General features: G+C 42.7%; 1 pseudogene across 1 annotated transcript; it reads left to right on the top strand.

Annotated features, from left to right (window-relative positions):
* The first annotated feature begins 11,073 nt into the window (after positions 1 to 11,073).
* LOC311128228 (leukemia inhibitory factor receptor-like) lies at positions 11,074 to 22,600 on the top strand (annotated as a pseudogene). Its single transcript, XR_014615292.1, has 17 exons — positions 11,074 to 11,458; positions 11,696 to 11,896; positions 12,012 to 12,181; positions 12,295 to 12,448; positions 12,573 to 12,830; positions 13,059 to 13,185; positions 13,377 to 13,513; positions 13,620 to 13,765; positions 13,858 to 14,011; positions 14,188 to 14,249; positions 15,951 to 16,329; positions 18,405 to 18,506; positions 18,609 to 18,782; positions 18,914 to 19,039; positions 19,121 to 19,214; positions 21,782 to 21,848; positions 21,966 to 22,600. The product of XR_014615292.1 is annotated as a leukemia inhibitory factor receptor-like (transcript).
* The last annotated feature ends 22 nt before the right edge of the window (positions 22,601 to 22,622 follow it).

Below are 22,622 nucleotides of genomic sequence, written 5' to 3'. Positions count from 1 at the left end.
GGTGACTGGGAATATGTCCGAATACAAACAGTGTAGTTATTCCCTCCGTAAGGCAATCAAACAGGCAAAACGTCAGTACAGAGACAAAGTGGATTCGCATTCAACAGCTAAGACACGAGACGTACAGTTGAAGTCGGAAGTTTACATACACCTTAGACAAATACATTTAAACTCAGTTTTTCACAATTCCTGACATTTAATCCTAATAAAAATTCCCTGTCTTAGGTCAGTTAGGATCACCACTTTATTTTAAGAATGTGAAATGTCAGAATAATAGTAGAGAGAATGATTTATTTTCTGCTTTTATTTCTTTCATCACATTCCCAGTGGGTCAGAAGTTTACATACACTCAATTAGTATTTGCTAGCATTGCCTTTAAATTGTTTAACTTGGGTCAAATGTTTCGGGTAGCCTTCCACAAGCTTCCCACAATAAGTTGGGTGAATTTTGGCCCATTCCTCCTGACAGAACTGGTGTAACTGAGTCAGGTTTGTAGGCCTCCTTGCTCGCACACACTTTTTCAGTTCTGCCCACAAATGTTCTATAGGATTGAGGCCAGGGCTTTGTGATGGCCACTCCAATACCTTGACATTGTTGCCCTTAAGCCATTTTGCCACAACTTTGGAAGTATGCTTGGGGTCATTGTCCATTTAGAAGAACCATTTGCGACCAAGCTTTAACTTCCTGACTGATGTCTTGAGATGTTGCTTCAATATATCCAGATAATTTTCCTTCCTCATGTGGGGATCTATTTCTACCTCTGTAGCTCAGCTGGTAGAGCACGGCGCTTGTAACGCCAAGATAGTGGGTTCGATCACCGGGACCACCCATACACAAAAATATGTATGCACGCATGACTGTAAGTCGCTTTGGATAAAAGCGTCTGATAAATGGCATATATTATTAACTAGATGTGATGCCTAGCTTAGAAAGAATACATTAATGATTAAACATAATAGGTTTGTGCTGTACTGATATAGATTGTTTAACATAACAAGCTGTGATTAATGTGAGGAACCGTTAGGGGGTAGGCTGAGACAGACTTGTGATTCACACACACACTGCCTCTTTGTTAAACCGCTCAAGGACATGTGTTCTGCTACAAAGAAGAACAAACTATGTCTGAGGTTGCTGACTCGAGACAAGTTGTAAAGATAACAACTAATGCCCGGCAACAGTGAAGCGCCAAGGGCCTGGGACCAGCCTGTGCGCCATCGATAGGTTGGGTTAGTTTAAACCACACCCAGCCTCTACTCTGACAGGCCCAGCAGGGAGCGGGAACTATCTCTGTCAGAGTATTTAAAGAAGAACTTATAACAAAAGCTCAGTTCTCTGTCTGCCCTGCGTGGTTTTTCAGTGGGCCCGTATTTACAAACATCATATTTACCATTCAAGTGTTTGTATTAATTAAAATACTAGTCTATCTTAGAAGACGTGCATTGACCTCTTTTTGTTCCTATACCAGATTTGAATTGACGCAACTTAACAATTGGTGACCGCCGACGTGATCTGGTAGAGGGACTTCGCTGGGTATTGTCCGGCCGATTGGACATCGCTGTCGTTGGACGGTGTGTTTCACAAAGAGTCCAGACAACTAAAAACAGGTAAGCAGACACCTATTGTTATATAACTAAAGTTCTGCACATTGGCTTTATCCAAATTAATGTTGTGAAACACCTGTTTGATGTAAGTGAACTAAATTATGAATTATTATACAAATTATTATGAGTAGATAAGCACCATATTGTGACATGCAAACCTGTGGTAAATGTGAGTGTTAAACCATGGTACCATAGAGTATTGTTCCACCGGCAAGGTCCGTAACTACGAGGGTACGGCTAGGATCGGGGAAAATACTGAAACCCTCAGGCTAGGACCACCAGGGGTGGGAACTGGGGGTATAGGGAATTATTGGATTAAAAGTGTTGCGCTACTGGCAAGGATCGTAACTACGAGGGTACGGCTAGGATCAGAGGGACACTTAAAATTTTAGATAGTGTTGCGCTATCGGCAAGGTCCGTAACTAGTACGGCTAGGATCGTAGGAGCACTTTAAAGTACACTATAGTGTTGCGCTTTGGCAGGGAGTTGTACTTGGGGGTACAGCCCAGATCGGAGGAGCACTTTAAAGTATAGGGTGTTGTATGAATGAAAGTTCGAATGATCCCAGTGTAATAAAAGAGTGATTGCAAATTAAATAAAAGAGTGAATGCGGGTTATTAAAATTAATAAACCTGTATACCTTGATATAAAACTAATTAGGAGTTAAAGAAGACTGTGGTTGCTTAAACCGTATAACCTGTTAATAACAATTAGGAATAGATATACTAGGGTAGAGAAATTAAAATACAATTTATATTAAAAGTGAGACATAGAATCATAGCCTAAAAATTTAAAATTTCTAAAATAAAGGTAAAAATAATGAATACAGTGGGGGAAAAAAGTATTTAGTCAGCCACCAATTGTGCAAGTTCTCCCACTTAAAAAGATGAGAGAGGCCTGTAATTTTCATCATAGGTACACGTCAACTATGACAGACAAAATTAGAAAAAAAAATCCAGAAAATCACATTGTAGGATTTTTTATGAATTTATTTGCAAATGATGGTGGAAAATAAGTATTTGGTCAATAACAAAAGTTTCTCAATACTTTGTTATATACCCTTTGTTGGCAATGACACAGGTCAAACGTTTTCTGTAAGTCTTCACAAGGTTTTCACACACTGTTGCTGGTTTTTTGGCCCATTCCTCCATGCAGATCTCCTCTAGAGCAGTGATGTTTTGGGGCTGTCGCTGGGCAACACGGACTTTCAACTCCCTCCAAAGATTTTCTATGGGGTTGAGATCTGGAGACTGGCTAGGCCACTCCAGGACCTTGAAATGCTTCTTACGAAGCCACTCCTTCGTTGCCCGGCGGTGTGTTTGGGATCATTGTCATGCTGAAAGACCCAGCCACCTTTCATCTTCAATGCCCTTGCTGATGGAAGGAGGTTTTCACTCAAAATCTCACGATACATGGCCCCATTCATTATTTCCTTTACATGGATCAGTCGTCCTGGTCCCTTTGCAGAAAAACAGCCCCAAAGCATGATGTTTCCACCCCCATGCTTCACAGTAGGTATGGTGTTCTTTGGATGCAACTCAGCATTCTTTGAGTTTTGACCAAAAAGTTCTATTTTGGTTTCATCTGACCATATGACATTCTCCCAATCCTCTTCTGGATCATCCAAATGCACTCTAGCAAACTTCAGACGGGCCTGGACATGTACTGGCTTAAGCAGGGGGACACGTCTGGCACTGCAGGATTTGAGTCCCTGGCGGCGTAGTGTGCTACTGATGGTAGGCTTTGTTACTTTGGTCCCAGCTCTCTGTAGGTCATTCACTAGGTCCCCACGTGTGGTTCTGGGATTTTTGCTCACCGTTCTTGTGATCATTTTGACCCCACGGGGTAAGATGTTGCGTGGAGCCCCAGATCGAGGGAGATTATCAGTGGTCTTGTATGTCTTCCATTTCCTAATAATTGCTCCCACAGTTGATTTCTTAAAACCAAGCTGCTTACCTATTGCAGATTCAGTCTTCCCAGCCTGGTGCAGGTCTACAATTTTGTTTCTGGTGTCCTTTGACAGCTCTTTGGTCTTGGCCATAGTGGAGTTTGGAGTGTGACTGTTTGAGGTTGTGGACAGGTGTCTTTTATACTGATAACAAGTTCAAACAGGTGCCATTAATACAGGTAACGAGTGGAGGACAGATGAGCCTCTTAAATAAGAAGTTACAGGTCTGTGAGAGCCAGAAATCTTGCTTGTTTGTAGGTGACCAAATACTTATTTTCCACCATAATTTGCAAATAAATTCATTAAAAATCCTACAATGTGATTTTCTGGATTTTCTTTTCTCAATTTGTCTGTCATAGTTGACGTGTACCTATGATGAAAATTACAGGCCTCTCTCATCTTTTTAAGTGGGAGAACTTGCACAATTGGTGGCTGACTAAATACTTTTTTTCCCCACTGTAACTAGTATGACTAAACTGAAACGTTTGAACTGATATAATTGAACTGTAACGTTTGATGTTTGCCATAGCATAATACTGGTTTTAAATAATTATGTTGAAGCAATTTGGTTTATTATTTGATTTAACGTTTGATGTTTGACATAGCATAATACTGGTTTTAAATAATTATGTTGAAGCAATCTGGTTTATTATTTGATTTAACGTTTGATGTTTGACATAGCATAATACTGGTTTTAAATAATTAAGTTGAAGCAATTTGGTTTATTATTTAATTTAACGTTTGATGTTTGACCCTGCAAAATACTGGTTAAATAATTAGAATGAAATAATTTGGTTTATCGTTGAAATATAAATATGCACTGACTTTAACTAATTAGGTGGGAATAATTTGATTTAAATAAATAGACTAACGTACTTTAAATAACGGACGAATATTACGTTAAAACGAAAAACAGACAAAACCTGTTCGGAGTGGAAACAGGAGGGATGAACCGCGTAGGGGTAAATTTAAAGAAGCAGTGAGAGAGAGAGAGAGAGAGAGAGAGAGAGAGAGAGAGTATAGGAGGGGGCCAGTACCCACTGATAGCCTTACCTAATCGTGGTCCTCTGTAGCTCAGCTGGTAGAGCATGGCGCTTGTAACGCCAAGGTAGTGGGTTCGATCCCCGGGACCACCCATACGTAAAAATGTATGCACGCATGACTGTAAGTCGCTTTGGATAAAAGCGTCTGCTAAATGGCATATTATTATTATTATTACTAATTCTATTGGCGGGGAATGAAAGGGGCCCCAGCAACCTTAGATGTATACAGTAATAATAATAATAATAATATGCCATTTAGCAGACAGGCCATGAACACAAAGGACGTGGCCAGAGCGGTAGAAGGAATGACCCACCCCAAAACAGGAATATTAAGGTTTGGGCTGCCGTTAGAGGGCAATGGGTTTCAGGGGATGCCCAGAGGACACTTTTGCCATGGGCCGATCACGGAGAGTATGTTGGGAAAATAACTGAATTGTGTAATAGCCTCAGAGAGAACAGTTAAAGAAATTGAATAGCGAACTAAAAAACCTGGCGATAGAGCTGTGAAAATTGAGTTGAGGACAAAGGAGAATAATTTATGGCTCTGGTTAGGAAAAAATAAATAAAAATAAAAGAGACAGTCCAGCGAGTTAGATTGAGCTGTAAGATTTCAAGTAGAGGTCTAAATACTTGACTGGAAGGCAGTGCTTTGATAAATTCTAATTGTTATTACTTTATTCGATAGGTTGCTTAACACCAGTGGTGTATGCAAATAGTTGGTGAATTCTAGAACGATAATTTATTTTCGTTACGGGGACCAGGGGATGCAAGTAGCTTTAGCAATTATGCTGAGGGAATAGCACCAACCTATAGTGGGTTCTAGATTTGTTAAATAAACAAACGTATATTTTAAACTAAAGTAATGCAATAGGCTACAATTATAACATTATCAGAAAAAGGCACAATTTAATGTGAAATAGTTATTACAATTATTATTAATAGTTATTACAGTTATTATCATTGATCCAGTAATGATAGAAGGATAGTAGAGGAAAGGCAAGGGATTAAATCTAATTTAGGGAAAGAAGAAGAGTATGAAGATATATTAGGGAGAAAATACCATTAACTGAGGGATATAAAATGTTTAGCTGAAAAAGACAACAGGAATAATTTACCGTACACCCTAATATAGACATTAGACCACACCAGAAGTAGAGATGGCAGGATCACCAGTAGCAATCATGAAGAGAAGGTTCCCAGAAAATAGTGAATATATTGGTAATATCTCTAACAAATGAGAAAAAGGACCAGAAAGATAGTAACTAAATGGCCAAAGGAGGGAACATTTGATGTAACCGTGATTGTATTGGCTAAAAAATGAAATATGACATTTACAGGGGGGACAGGAACAATAGAAGAGGAGACCGATTTTCCTAGGGGGTTGATCAAATAATTGATAATGGATCATTTGAGATGAGATCACATGTAGCAGATTTAGGGTAATCAATAAAATAATAATTGTATACTCGAGGAATTTTGAGTGGTTTTATGGATTGGTGTTTCGATTGTTTAGGTAGGTGGTAATATTGACACATGAGCAGAATCATGTGTCAAAAGGGGGATGATAGTAGATGGTATGATTAAATAATAAATATATGTAGATGGTAGGATTAAATAATAAAATATACGAAGGAGAGGACAAAATACTTAAAAAAAAAAAAGATCTTTGTCCCCATGTGCAGTTGCATACCGTTGTCTTGCTTTTTTATGGCGGTTTTTGAGCAGTGGCTTCTTCCTTGCTGAGCGGCCTTTCAAGTTACAGTGGGGGAAAAAAGTATTTAGTCAGCCACCAATTGTGCAAGTTCTCCCACTTAAAAAGATGAGAGAGGCCTTTAATTTTCATCATAGGTACACGTCAACTATGACAGACAAAATGAGATTTTTTTTCTCCAGAAAATCACATTGTAGGATTTTTTATGAATTTATTTGCAAATTATGGTGGAAAATAAGTATTTGGTCAATAACAAAAGTTTCTCAATACTTTGTTATATACCCTTTGTTGGCAATGACACAGGTCAAACGTTTTCTGTAAGTCTTCACAAGGTTTTCACACACTGTTGCTGGTATTTTGGCCCATTCCTCCATGCAGATCTCCTCTAGAGCAGTGATGTTTTGGGGCTGTCGCTGGGCAACACAGACTTTCAACTCCCTCCAAAGATTTTCTATGGGGTTGAGATCTGGAGACTGGCTAGGCCACTCCAGGACCTTGAAATACTTCTTACGAAGCCACTCCTTCGTTGCCCAGCCGTGTGTTTGTGATCATTGTCATGCTGAAAGACCCAGCCACGTTTCATCTTCAATGCCCTTGCTGATGGAAGGAGGTTTTCACTCAAAATCTCACGATACATGGCCCCATTCATTCTTTCCTTTACACGGATCAGTCGTCCTGGTCCCTTTGCAGAAAAACAGCCCCAAAGCATGATGTTCCCACCCCCATGCTTCACAGTAGGTATGGTGTTTTTTGGATGCAACTCAGCATTCTTTGTCCTCCAAACACGACGAGTTGAGTTTTTACCAAAAAGTTCTATTTTGGTTTCATCTGACCATATGATATTCTCCCAATCCTCTTCTGGATCATCCAAATGCACTCTAGCAAACTTCAGACGGGCCTGGACATGTACTGGCTTATGCAGGGGGACACGTCTGGCACTGCAGGATTTGAGTCCCTGGCGGCGTAGTGTGTTACTGATGGTAGGCTTTGTTACTTTGGTCCCAGCTCTCTGCAGGTCATTCACTAGGTCCCCCCGTGTGGTTCTGGGATTTTTGCTCACCGTTCTTGTGATCATTTTGACCCCACGGGGTGAGATCTTGCGTGGAGCCCCAGATCGAGGGAGATTATCAGTGGTCTTGTATGTCTTCCATTTCCTAATAATTGCTCCCACAGTTGATTTCTTCAAACCAAGCTGCTTACCTATTGCAGATTCAGTCTTCCCAGCCTGGTGCAGGTCTACAATTTTGTTTCTGGTGTCCTTTGACAGCTCTTTGGTCTTGGCCATAGTGGAGTTTGGAGTATGACTGTTTGAGGTTGTGGACAGGTGTCTTTTATACTGATAACAAGTTCAAACAGGTGCCATTAATACAGGTAACGAGTGGAGGACAGAGGAGCCTCGTAAAGAAGAAGTTACAGGTCTGTGAGAGCCAGAAATCTTGCTTGTTTGTAGGTGACCAAATACTTATTTTCCACCATAATTCGCAAATAAATTCATTACAAATCCTACAATGTGATTTTCTGGAATTTATTTTCTCAATTTGTCTGTCATAGTTGACGTGTACCTATGATGAAAATTACAGGCCTCTCTCATCTTTTTAAGTGGGAGAACTTGCACAATTGGTGGCTGACTAAATACTTGTTTTCCCCACTGTATATCGATATAGGACTCGTCTTACTGTGGATATAGATACTTTTGTACCTGTTTCCTCCAGCATCTTCACAAGGTCCTTTGCTGTTGCTCTGGGATTGATTTGCACTTTTTGCACCAAAGTACGTTAATCTCTAGGAGACAGAACGCGTCTCCTTCCTGAGCGGTATGATGGCTGCGTGGTCCCATGGTGTTTATACTTGAATACTATTGTTTGTACAGATGAACGTGGTACCTTCAGGCGTTTGGAAATTGCTCCCAAGGAGCAATTTTTCTGAGGTCTTGGCTGATTTCTTTTGATTTTCCCATGATGTCAAGCAAAGAGGCACTGAGTTTGGAGGTAGGCCTTTAAAATACATCCACAGGTACACCTCCAATTGACTCAAATGATGCCATGACATCGTTTTCTGGAATTTTTGGAAGCTGTTTAAAGGCACAGTCAATTTAGTGTATTTAGACGTCTGACCCACTGGAATTGTGATACAGTGAATTATAAGTGAAATAATCTGTCTGTAAACAATTGTTCAAAAAATTACTTGTGTCATGCAGAAAGTAGATGTTCTAATCGACTTGCCAAAACTATAGTTTGTTAACAAGACATGTGTGGAGTGGTTGAAAAACAAGTTTTAATGACTCCAACCTAAGTGTACGTAAAATTCTGACTTTGACTGTATGTGGCAGGGTCTACAGACAATCACGGACTACAAAGGGAAAACCAGCCACTTTGTGGACACTGACGTCTTGCTTCCGGACAAGCTAAACACCTTCTTCGCCCGCTTTGAGGATAACACAGTGCCACCGACGTGGCCCGCTAACAAGGACTGTGGGCTCTCCTTCTCCGTGGCTGACGTGCGTAAGACATTTAAGTGTGTTAACCCTCGTTGGGCTGCCAGCCCAGACAGCATCCCTAGCCACGTCCTCATAGCATGCGCAAACCAGCTGGCTGGAGTGTTTACAGACATATTCAATCTCTCCCTATCTCAGTCTGCTGTCCCCACTTGCTTCAAGATGTCCACCGTTGTTCCTGTACCCAAGAAAGCAAAGGTAACTGAACTAAGTGACTATCGCCCCGTAGCACTCACTTCTGTCATCATGAAGTGCTTTGAGAGGCTAGTTAAGGATCATATCACCTCTACCTTACCTGACACCCTAGACCCACTTCAATTTGCTTACCGCCCCAATAGATCCACAGATGATGCAATTGCCATTGCACTGCACACTACCCTATCCCATCTGGACAAGAGGAATACATTTTAAATGTTTAGTCATTTAGCAGATGCTCTTATCCAGAGCGACTTACAGTTAGTGAGTGCATACATAAAAATAAAAAAATCATACTGGCCCCCTGTGGGAATCGAACCCACAACCCTGGCGTTGCAAGCGCCATGCTCTACCAACTGAGCTACCTCTGTAAGAATGCTGTTCATTGACTATAGCTCAGCATTCAACACCATAGTACCCTCCAAGCTCATCATTAAGCTCGGGGCCCTGGGTTTGAACCCCGCCCTGTGCAACTGGGTCCTGGACTTCCTGACGGGCCGCCCCCAGGAGGTGAAGGTAGGAAACAACACCTCCACTTCACTGATCCTCAACACAGGGGCCCCACAATGGTGCATACTCAGCCCCTTCCTGTACTCCCTGTTCACCCATGACTGCGTGACCACGCAAGCCTCCAACTCAATCATCAAGTTTGCAGATGACACAACAGTAGTAGGCCTGATTACCAACAATGACGAGACAGCCTACAGGGAGGAGGTGAGGGCCCTGGGAGGGTGGTGCCAGGAAAATAACCTCTCACTCAACGTCAACAAAACAAGGAGCTGATCGTGGACTTCAGGAAACAGCAGAGGGAGCAAGCCCCTATCCACATCGACGGGACCACAGTGGAGAAGGTGGAAAGCTTCAAGTTCCTCAGCGTACACATCACTGACGATCTGAAATGGTCCACCCACACAGACAGTGTGGTGAAGAAGGCGCAACAGCACCTCTTCAACCTAAGGAGGCTGAAGAAATTTGGCTTGGCCCCTAAAACCCTCACAAACTTTTACAGATGCACCATTGAGAGCATCCTGTCGGGCTGCCCTCCAGTACACCTACAGCACCCGATGTCACAGGAAGGCCAAAAAGATCATCAAGGACATCAACCACCCGAGCCACGGCCTGTTCACCCCGCTACCATCCAGAAGGCGAGGTCAGTACAGGTGCATCAAAGCTGGGACCGAGAGACTGAAAAACAGCTTCTGTCTCAAGGCCATCAGACTGTTAAATAGCCATCACTAGCCGACTTCCACCCGGTTACGCAACCCTGCACCTTAGAGGCTGCTGCCCTATGTAGACTTGGAATCAATGGCCACTTTAATAATGGAACACTAGTCACTTTAATAATGTTTACATACTGCTTTACTCATCTCATATGTATATACTGTATTCTATTCTACTGCATTATAGTCAATGCCACTCCGACATTGCTCAATCTAATATTTATATATTTCTTAATTCCCTTATTTTCCTTTTAGATTTGTGTGTATTGTTGTGAATTGTTATATACTACTGCACTGTTGGAGTTAGGAACACAAGCATTTCGCTACACCTACAATAACATCTGCTAAATATGTGTATGTGACCAATAACATTTGATTTGATTTTACAACACCTGGATAGGTATTTTAAGTATCAGCTAACCACATCATGGGCACATTACTCTGCCCAGGTGTCGCTTACAACTGCCAGATCGTACAACATCTGGATAGGTATTTTAAAGATCAGCTAACCAAATCATATGTTATAGCGATCTGTCAGTCGATGACACAGTCGATGACGTAGCACGCAACCATTGGTTGATGCATGCAACATCTGAGCAGGGGAACGCTGCCAATGTTCCTTCCCGCTCCTCCAACCTGGCCAGGGGCAACCAGAGTGGCACCGCCCCGATCAGAAAAAATGAGGGTGTGGGGTGTTTCGCTTTCTCTACGGTCTCTTTATGTCTAAAAAGCAGTCTGGTCCTATGACTCTCAGGGCAGATATTATATCCTGTATTGCATAATGTTTTCACTAAACGATTTAGCAAGAACGTCAGCCTGGATAAAAATATACATCTGCCAAACCCATATTTTTTTCACATTGCTTTTACAAGAAATACCTCCCCTAGCAACTCCTCACCACTCCTGTTCCCAACGATTTGCCAAGCTGTATCTTTTTAGTACAGCCTAAATGAACCACACTTTCATATTTTTTTCAGAGGATACACAACCCTGGGTTTATAAACGCAGAAATCGACTCTGCCAAGGGAGGATTATTTTGGGGCACAGTCGATGGTGCGCTGTCTAGCCTTCGGGCTAGAAGGTTGAGGGTTCGAGTCCTGCTCCCTGCCTGTTTCATTACATTGGTGTCAGAAGGTGGGTTAGCTGACAACGTCACGAAAACGAAGAGCACGCTTCAATGGGGCAGAAAAGTCCGTGAGTTGTTGTGATTCTGGCCAGATAGCTACCAACAGCCATGTGGGGAATTGTAAGTGACTCTTTTCAGCTTGTTCTTGATGCCATGTCTTGTTTTGAGGTGTTTTGACAGATTTTATGTCAATACTAGAATGGCTCAAATTCGCTAGGTAGCTAACCAACAACTGTACGTATCTATTTGAGAGACAACAAGTGCTCATTGTGCAAATGTATTTATGTTTTCAATAAACATTGGAGACGAAAAGTTTACTCGTTGTCAACAATCTAAGCCAACTGTTTTGCCCCATAGTTACGCACGCGTCGGTTTTGTTGCTGAACAACCAACCAGTCTATGGGCAAACCAAACAACTATCCCGACCAGAGACTACTGAGGCTGACTATAATCCAACACCTCACCACAGCATATTTTATGGGAGTTACATCATGTTGGTTTTCCTGCTATGGGCTTCACTGTACCTCTCAAGCCTCCAAGAACAAAATGGTCAAGATGGTAAGTCCAAAACGTTATAATTTTATCAATATTTTTGATTGATACAGGACTGTACAGTATGTGAAGTTGAATTGCATTTTCATCATGCATACTGTAACAGGCTATACCTATGTAGCCCCAGGTGACCTGCTTTCTGGACCTCAGAATGTGAGTGTGAAATATGACCTAAAAGACCAGAGGATATCTGTAACATGGGAAGATGACCCATCTTCCTCCAGAGTACCAGACAAACTGATTTATGATGTGGAGGTTCTCTTAGCAGACAATATGACTGAAGTACACAGTGTGAGTGTTTGTTAAATCAATTACGCACATTACTACTATGGACACTATTCCAAGTGTATTATATAGAAGTAAACAAAGTATGAGTGACTGGTTGTGGGTGTGGCTGTCCTCAGGAAGCTGTGGATGTGAGACCAGACCAAGTCGGCAGGAAATATCACTGGAGTTGGACATCTGCTTTATCCCTAGAGTGCACCTCCCACTCAGTCAGGCTCCGCTCCCGATACCAGAACTACACCAGTCAATGGAGCCCCCTACAGACCATCACTGGTTAGTGTTTATATTTAAATTCACACATAGTCACACGCAGGCAAGTATGCACAAACACACACACACACATACACACACATATGATGTTGTTCATTCACATTAGTAACCTTATTTATTTCTACAGGGATGGCGTCATCATCACATCCACAGGTTTTCCCAAGGAGCAGAGTGGTTCAAGTCGATAGCAACTTCACTTTCTGCTGTATTCTTGGGCCAGGGCAGACACTTAAATACATGAAATACAACAACATTCTAATGAACACCACCCATATCATTGACCAGAGCTATGCCATGGTTGTGCACATGCAGTCTCCCTCTCCGCCCAATTGCATCAATGTCTACTGTAATTCACCTCTGTATGGCACCTGTGTTTATGTGGGATGTAAGTATAAACTGCTTCTAAGCTTCCCTCTTACCAATCTAAGCTCATCTAACAGCTAAACAACTCTGTAGTTCCTTGCCATACTGTACAGTTTACGGCATCATTCGAGTGTAATCATCATGGATATGAGATGTGTTCAAACATACAGATCCTATAATTCACTTAATTCACTTCATAATTGAATTACTGTATAGGATTTCTATGTGTTCAAACCTCATTCCCCCCCAGACCCCCCTGGTGACAGGAACCTTGTGTGTGAGACCCGGGACCTGGAGTCAGTGGAGTGTCACTGGGACACAGGGAGGGCCACCAACCTGACTAAACAGAGGAAGACCCTTTATCACCTTAATGGAAGGTACAGTACAGTACAATAACAAACAAAGAAAGGAAAAGCCACTCTAGTAGCTCCGATGCAATAATTGATTCACCAACAGTTCGACAGCAAGCTGTCTTTATCAGGCTAGAGTACTACCCAGGCCATGATATTGTTAGTATTATTGTGTAATAATCACTGGAGGTGACATTCTCTGTCCATGTATTTTTCAGAGCTTGTCCAAACGGAACAGTCTCAAACTGCTACCAAACAGTACGAGTGGATCAGGGGGAGAGGAATTGGACATTGACTGCCAGAAACCCGCTCGGCACACTGGAGCTCAGAGACACAGCAGACCTGAAGAAAAGAGGTACAGTAGTGTGATAGAAACCCTCACACACTGCAATATGAATCTATTCCTTACTCTTAGTATATTGATTTACAAGGCCATTGTATGTTGTGGTTCTACCTTCCAGTGCGTTTACTAGCTCCCATGGAAGTGGTGGCTTCAGATGTGAATGCCAGAAATGCCAGTGTTCAGTGGCAGTGGGAAAGACAGCAGTACAATGTACTTTTAATGGTTTGCCAGGTACAGCTGAACCATAGTGGGCACATAGACATGGTAAGTTACAGTAGGACACCTACAGTACAATGGACAATATAATTATTAACTAGGCAGTACTAATGCTAAGCCCATTTACACTCTATTCACAGAGGAAATATTCTGGCATAGGTCTTAGGTCAGTAGTTTTACATGGCCTAGCACCTGCCCAGACATACACAGTGCAGGTGCATTGTGGATTGAAACAGCACTTCTGGAAATGGGGCGACTGGAGCAGAGGTAGCACCTTCAAAACCAAAGAGGACAGTGAGTATCCAATCCATATGCAGCTACATGGACACACCTTTTTTAAATATGGGTAAAAAGAAAGACAGATCAAACACACACACACACAGTATGTGTAAAGATTGCAGTGTGCATTGTATTTGATTACATAAAGTTCACAATTGTTATGATGTCATCATGTGTTATTTTTGTCCCAGCTCCTGAAGCGTTAGATGTATGGATGCAGATTGAAGGGAACCAAACCATTATACTATGGAAAGTAAGTTTTGAAAATTATGTGCACACTATATAGTATACATTATGTGCTATTGGTCATACTACATTATAAACTGGGTGGTTCAAGCCCTGAATGCTGATTGGCTGACAGCCGTGGTATGTCAGACTGTATACCACGGGTATGACAAAACATTTATTTTTACGTTTGTAACCAGTTTATAATAGCAAAAAGGCACCTCAGGGGTTTGTGGTACAGTTGAAGTCGGAAGTTTACATACACTTAGGTTGGAGTCCAACCACTCCACAAATTTCTTGTTAACGAACTATAGTTTTGGAAAGTCGGTTAGGACATCTACTTTGTGCATGACACAAGTAATTTTTCCAACAATTGTTTATTGACAGATTATTTCACTTATAATTCACTGGATCACAATTCCAGTGGGTCAGAAGTTTACATACACTAAGTTGACTGTGCCTTTAAACAGCTTGGGAAATTCCAGAAAATGATGTGATGGCTTTAGAAGCTTCTGATAGGCTAATTGACATCATTTGACTCAATTGGAGGTGTACCTGTGGATGTATTTCAAGGCCTACCTTCAAACTCAGTGCCTCTTTGCTTGACATCATGGGAAAATCTAAAGAAATCAGCCAAGACCTCGGAAAATAAATTGTAGACCTCCACAAGTCTGGTTCATCCTTGGGAGCAATTTCCAAACGCCTGAAGGTACCACGTTCATCTGTACAAACAATAGTACGCAAGTATAAACACCATGGGACCACGCAGCCGTCATAACACTCAGGAAGGAGACACGTTCTGTCTCCTAGAGATTAATGTACTTCGGTGCGAAAAGTGCTGTGGGGGTGCTTTACTGCAGGAGGGACTGGTGCACTTCACAAAATAGATGGCATCATGAGGAAGAAAAATGATGTGGATATATTGAGGCAACATCTCAAGACATCAGTCAAGAAGTTAAAGCTTGGTTGCAAATGGGTCTTCCAAATGGACAATGACCCCAAGCATACTTCCAAAGTTGTGGCAAAATGGCTTAAGGACAACAAAGTCAAGGTATTGGAGTGGTCATCACAAAGCCTTGACTTCAATCCTATAGAAAGTTTGTGGGCAGAACTGAAAAAGCGTGTGCGAGCAAGGAGGCATACAAACCTGACTCAGTTACACCAGCTCTGTGAGGAGGAATGGGCCAAAATTCACCCAACTTATTGTGGGAAGCTTGTGGAAGGCTACCTGAAATGTTTGACCCAAGTTAAACAATTTAAAGGCAATGCTAGCAAATACTAACTGAGTGTATGTAAACTTCTGACCCACTGGGAATGCGATGAAAGAAATAAAAGCTGAAATAAATCATTCTCTCTACTATTATTCTGACATTTCACATTCTTAAAATAAAGTGGTGATCCTAACTGACCTAAGACAGGGAATTTTAACTAGGATTAAATGTCAGGAATTGTGAAAAACAGAGTTTAAATGTATTTGTCTAAGGTGTATGTAAACTTCTGACTTCAACTGTATATGGCCAATATACCACGGCTAAGGGCTGTATCCAGGCACTCCGCTTTGCGTCGTGCGTAAGAACAGCCCTTAGCCGTGGTATATTGGCCATATACCACACCCCCTCTGGCCTCATTGCTTGAGTATAGCACATTAGGAGACTGGGCTGATAATCAAGACATGAATTAGACATTAATTATATCAAATTGATTATGATATTCATCCCTTCCTCTTTAGCCCCTTACAGTGAACCAGAGTCATGGGCAGATCAAGGACTCTGAGGTGACCTGGGGAAGGCAGAAGACAATTGTCCATCCACCTCAGAATTACTTTCTCCTCAGTGATCGATCCACCAATGAGGGGCATAGGGTCACAGTTACAGCCAGAAACTCTGCTGGCAGCTCCCCTCCCTCGATCATCATTATTCCCAGGCTTCCTCACAGAATTAAAAGCTCCATGAAAATTGTTGGCAGTGATGGTGGGTTTGACCTATCCTGGTCCGCTAGCCCCAATGCTAGCTGTGGCTACGTGGTGGACTGGTGTCCCACACATAGTAAATGCAGAGTGGGTTGGGTGAAGGTACCAACTGGTATAACCAAGGCCAGAATCCAATCAGGTAAGAAGGCAAGTCTTTGATGAACCTTAGAAAGGGGATAGTGTGTTGAAATCAGACCTGGGTTCAAACACGTGTGTATTAGATTGTTTGTTATTTAAATACTTATTTCCTGTGTATTTTCAAATAATGTCTCCCGAATCAACTACTTCTATTGGAAGTATTTGAAAGTACACTGCTCAAAAAAATAAAGGGAACACTAAAATAACACATCCTAGATCTGAATGAATGAAATAATCTTATTAAATAATTTTTTCTTTATATAGTTGAATGTGCTGACAACAAAATCACAAAAAAATGATCAATGGAAATCAAATTTATCAACCCATGGAGGTCTGGATTTGGAGTCACCCTCAAAATTAAAGTGGAAAACCACACTACAGGCTGATCCAACTTTGATGTAATGTCCTTAAAACAAGTCAAAATGAGGCTCAGTAGTGTGTGTGGCCTCCACATGCCTGTATGACCTCCCTACAACGCCTGGGCATGCTCCTGATGAGGTGGTGGATGGTCTCCTGAGGGATCTCCTCCCAGACCTGGACTAAAGCATCCGCCAACTCCTGGACAGTCTGTGTTGCAACGTGGCGTTGGTGGATGGAGCGAGACATGATGTCCCAGATGTGCTCAATTGGATTCAGGTCTGGGGAACGGGCGGGCCAGTCCATAGCATCAATGCCTTCCTCTTGCAGGAACTGCTGACACACTCCAGCCACATGAGGTCTAGCATTGTCTTGCATTAGGAGGAACCCAGGGCCAACCGCACCAGCATATGGTCTCACAAGGGGTCTGAGGATCTCATCTCGGTACCTAATGGCAGTCAGCTACCTCTGGCGAGCACATGGAGGGCTGTGCGGCCCCCCCAAAGAAATGTCACCCCACACCATGACTGACCCACCGCCAAACCGGTCATGCTGGAGGATGTTGCAGGCAGCAGAACGTTCTCCATGGCGTCTCCAGACTCTGTCACGTCTGTCACGTACTCAGTGTGAACCTGCTTTCATCTGTGAAGAGCACAGGGCGCCAGTGGCGAATTTGCCAATCTTGGTGTTCTCTGGCAAATGCCAAACGTCCTGCACGGTGTTGGGCTGTAAGCACAACCCCCACCTGTGGACGTCAGGCCCTCATACCACCCTCATGGAGTCTGTTTCTGACCGTTTGAGCAGACACATGCACATTTGTGGCCTGCTGGAGGTCATTTTGCAGGGCTCTGGCAGTGCTCCTCCTGCTCCTCCTTGCACAAAGGCGGAGGTAGCAGTCCTGCTGCTGGGTTGTTGCCCTCATACGGCCTCCTCCACGTCTCCTGATGTACTGGCCTGTCTCCTGGTAGCGCCTCCATGCTCTGGACACTACGCTGACAGACACAGCAAACCTTCTTGCCACAGCTCACATTGATGTGCCATCCTGGATGAGCTGCACTACCTGAGCCACTTGTGTGGGTTGTAGACTCCGTCTCATGCTACCACTAGAGTGAAAGCACCGCCAGCATTCAAAAGTGACCAAAACATCAGCCAGGAAGCATAGGAACTGAGAAGTGGTCTGTGGTCACCACCTGCAAAACCAGTCCTTTATTGGGGGTGTCTTGCTAATTGCCTATAATTTCCACCTGTTGTCTATTCCATTTACACAACAGCATGTGAAATTTATTGTCAATCAGTGTTGCTTCCTAAGTGGACAGTTTGATTTCACAGAAGTGTGATTGACTTGGAGTTACATTGTGTTGTTTAAGTGTTCCCTTTATTTATGTATTTTTCAAGTACTTATTTTATATACTATTTTTTAATACCTGGGTTAAATGCATGGGAGTGTTTTTGAGTCAGTGTATTTGTGTATTTCCAGATACATTGCAATATTCAACTACTTGTCTTTTCAAATAAAAAAAATATCTGAATACTTACTTTGAAATGTATGTGAAAGTAATTGAGATATTTGAAATAGTATTTGAACCCAGGTCAGGGTGAAATTGCTCAAACACCATGTCACAAGGTAAATGCTTTTTATTCATTATTGTAATACCTTTGGAGTTCGGTTCGTGAAAAATATGTAAACCTTCATGCCCTTGTCCCGGTTTCTCCACCCAGCTAGCTTTGAAGAGGGGGTGAGGTACACACTCTCCATCTATGCCTGTACTCCAGGGGCCCCAGAGCTAAGGGAGAGAAGGGAGGGCTATGTAAAAGAGTGCTGTAAGGATCCACTTTTCTGACTTAATTATTAAATCCAGAATTCTTTATTTACTTTCCTCTTGCTATAGTATTTGACCATCCATCTCTATCTTTGCTCCATAGTTCCAAAAGGACCGATTCAGAGGTTGGCTGTAGAACAGTACGGTTCGGACACGGTTTTGATCTCCTGGACTGGTATTCCCCCAGAGAATCAGACGGCGTTCATTCATGGTTACATCATATACTACTTTGATACTTCCCATCCTTCCAGCATGAAAGCTTTCAATGTCACTACAGGTATGAAACACATGTCCAGAGAGGATTTACAGTATTCAGTGACAAATTGATTCAGTTTAATAATATCTTGCTGCTTTCTTTTTTCCCCCTTATTTTCTTATTTTTTGATAATTGTCTGCTATGATGGCCAGATGAGCCTGAGGCCAAGAACCTGACAGGCCTACCTATCAGCACCTACAGATTCACAGTGAAGGCCCTCACATCAGTAGGGGAGGGCGGAGAGTCTTCACCTGTCTTCCTCCAGATGACCCTGCAGAGTATGTCCTGACCTATTCAGTTGTGTATTTGTATTGCTGCTGCTTTGTAAAAAGCGGTAACTTTCTGACTCCATTCCACAGCTGATCAGTTGATCACAGTGATTATCATTTCCCTGGGTTCAGCTGCCTGTCTCCTCACTCTGGTCACCATCTTATGCTACAGAAACTGGAAATGGTAGGAACATATTTACTGTCAAGTCAATCAATCAATCCAATTTATTTTACAAAGTGGGTCGTTCCATGTCATTTCAGCAAGCCAAGACACCAACCATCTCAGATTGTTCTGAAATCGTTTCTGTAGTTAGAAACAGCTAAGATTTGCATTTCTGCAACATTATTTTGTTCAAATATAATTAGATCTCTAATTGTTTGCACCCAAATTGGCCATTTTAATTTATAGGATTCATATAATATTCAATAAATATAGTACCTAACATCTGATTTGGACCAAACTTTTTTCTAACAATGAATAAGACATGAGGAATCCAAATAAATGGTCAAAAGCCACCTATGGACACTCTACACCACACCCCACACCAATCCCAACCCAACAACGAGTATACAGTATCAGTACTCTGTCTGACTAGTAGTATGGAGCTGCGGCTCGGAGTATTGTTTCTTCATCCTATGTAATGTATTCTCAGTGAATTTGGTAATGTTTTTAAATTTTTTGCTGTTCAGAGAAATGAGTAATTGAAGTTGTTAGGTTTCTGTCCCTTCCTATATTCTGATATTACCCGGTTCTGACTAGTAGATGGTGCTATTCCTACATATCAGGATGTAGGATGGGACCAGAGCATATGAGCGGAGTGGAGCGGAGCGGTGAGAATCTCAGCTCCTCGCTCACGGAGCTGTTCACCCCTCCGCTCCCCCCGCTCAAAGCCACATCAGGCCAGTCCGCTCATTATCGCTCAGCGCTCAACGCAGTTTGCATCGCGCTCCACTCAAATCGCCCCCCGCTCACTCCAAAAAATGAAAATAATCTGCATGTATTTCACTTTTAGCTTAAACCACAGCCTTACTTTATCTCCCCGAGTTTGTTGCATACAGACTCATCTCGGATTATCCATTCTGTCTTGAAACGGGGATCTAACACTGATGCTAAAATGAGATGTTTATCAGTATAGTATATTCCATAGCGTATTGACACGTTGTTTGCCAATGTTTCTGCAAAAGCAGCGATGCCCATTGGAAGTGCTGCGTGAGTGTCATCGGTGAGCAGGGATTTGATTTCTGTGACATCAGGGAGGATCATCCCCAGGTTCCCCAGCTCCTTCTGCATTTTGTCTGTGTGGTCTGCCAGTGGTGTCAGCACACTGACAAGGTGCGTCAGCTGCCGTACTTGATTCAGGGTGATGTTAGCAACATTAGACTTGAGTTTGTTTTGCCATAACGGGTATTTTTGGAACAACCGGATGAACGACTGTATCATCCCCAGCTGGCTGCACCATCGAGTGGCGCAGGCATTTGTGGGGCGGACACCTAATTGGTCGGTTTCCTCTGTGTTCAGGGTGCTCTTGCGTACACTTTTCACCAGGTGCCCGACATTCACTAACAGCCTATTCATGTTGTCGTGCTCGTTAACGGCGTCTTTGATCGCCAGCTGAAGCATGTGAATGGGGCATCTCAGATGTAAATTTGACACAGTAAAGTACTGATTTATCATAGTTTCTACATTAGTGGTTATCACTTCCACATGGACTTGCGAGGGCGCAGGTGGTCCCTCATCCTCCTCTTCATGTTCTGCGCTGCTGCTGGCATCCGCGGTCACTTCACCCTCCGCCTCCTCTTCAGTGCCAGGGAGGAGGTTAAACGCCTTGATCATGTTGCTGGCACTGTCAGTGACGACCCGAATCACATGTCGTTGCACGTTCCAATATTTCAGTACACTTTCATACTTTTGGTAAATACGATCTGCGGTATGGTGCCCCTGTATGTGCTCACAGCCCAACAAAACCGTGTGCCCCCGGAACGTCCCATCAATGAAACTGGCCACGATGCCAAGGAAGCTGTGCCCTCTTCTACTGGTCCAAATGTCCGCTGACAGAACGAGCCCATCACCATTTTGCAGTAGGTCTTGCAGTTTGGCTTCCATCTCTTCCAGGGCATGTGGCATGAGCGTGTCCCGTACGGTGTTGTAGCATACCCCATTGGGGTGGGATTGGCGTGGGGTGTCTGTAGGTGACTTTTGACCATTCCTTTGGATTCCTCATGTAGATCTCATTGTTAGAAAAAAGTTTGGTCCAAATATGATGTTAGGTACTATATTGAATTAATATTATATGAATCCTATAAATTAAAATGGCCAATTTGGATGCAATCAATTAGCAAAATTTCTCAGAGATCAAATTATATTTTAACTAAATAATGTTGCAGGATTATAAGAGTACATGGCCATTTAGGTAAGATTGATCTTCAAGATGTTCATAGATGACCAGAAGGGTAGCTGCTTGCCCGGAGAGTAGAGCAGTTCAGTACAGCCTGGTCTCACAGCAGTCTAATCTTGAAGTGACAAAAGCATGGATTTGCTTTTCTGCATCATGTTTGGACCAAACGTTTCTGATTTTTGCAATGTTACGAAGATGGAAAAAAGCTGCTCTTGAAAAATGTTTTTGATATGTTTGTCATGTCATAAAATGCTGTTACAAAGACAGTGCCCACCCCACTCCATTGGTTGCTATTTTTTCCAGGACCTGTCCATATCGCTGTTTTATCAACCATTTATTTTCTTAATGTCAACAGTGTGAAAGAGAACCTGTATCCTAAAATTCCAAAGCCAGTGTGGAAGGAGGAATGGTTGACACCACTGGTAGGTCCTCAGTCCCACTCCATCTTATTTTTGCATATAAGCACCCTAGACTAGAATGCAGTACTTGCTGCAGGTACAGTATATCCTGATGTTAGTGTTTTTCTTGTTTTCTGGAAGGACCATGGCCGCCAAATTCTCTATGTGGATCCATGTCAACCTAGTGAGATTGATATAGTGGGTAACCGAGAGCAGTCTGGAGAAGCTGTACCAGATAACAATGCTGGAAACCAGGAGAAGGGTGCCTTAACCAACTCAAACTCAGATGTCCCAGCTCTGCATGGATACTGCAACCAGCTCCTGAGCAAGACCACTCCAGGATACTCCACCCTCTCCTCTCCTCACTCAATGGGGTCGCCATCCTCTCAACTCTCAGGCACAGCAATCCAGAACCTCTCATACAACCTAGAAGTACAGGCTGGTTTAGATATGGGACAGTCTGTGGGACATGAGCCGGATATGAACTCTCCCTCCTGTCCTGACCCTGAACTACACATTGACATGTCTTATGTGCCCTGGACTCCTGGGGTTACAAGTCCCAGTGTCACATAGAAGCAGGCTCTCCAGGGGTAGAGCTTCTGGGCAGCCCCATTTCCATCAGCTCCACTTACTTCTTGCTATCCGATTCATGAATTCAGAACATACAGTCAATGCATATTTCTGTTCCAGCCCAGCACTAACACACATGAGTAGACCAATTAGATTTTGATTGGGCTATGATTGCACTGCTCCCTGAAATAAAAGTGGCTTATCAATTATTAACTGCTGTAATTGTAT

This window comes from Coregonus lavaretus, assembly GCF_964263955.1.
Source record: "Coregonus lavaretus genome assembly, chromosome: 4".
In the NCBI taxonomy this organism is placed as follows: Eukaryota; Metazoa; Chordata; class Actinopteri; order Salmoniformes; family Salmonidae; genus Coregonus; species Coregonus lavaretus.
This window is presented reverse-complemented; position numbering and strand designations above follow the sequence as displayed.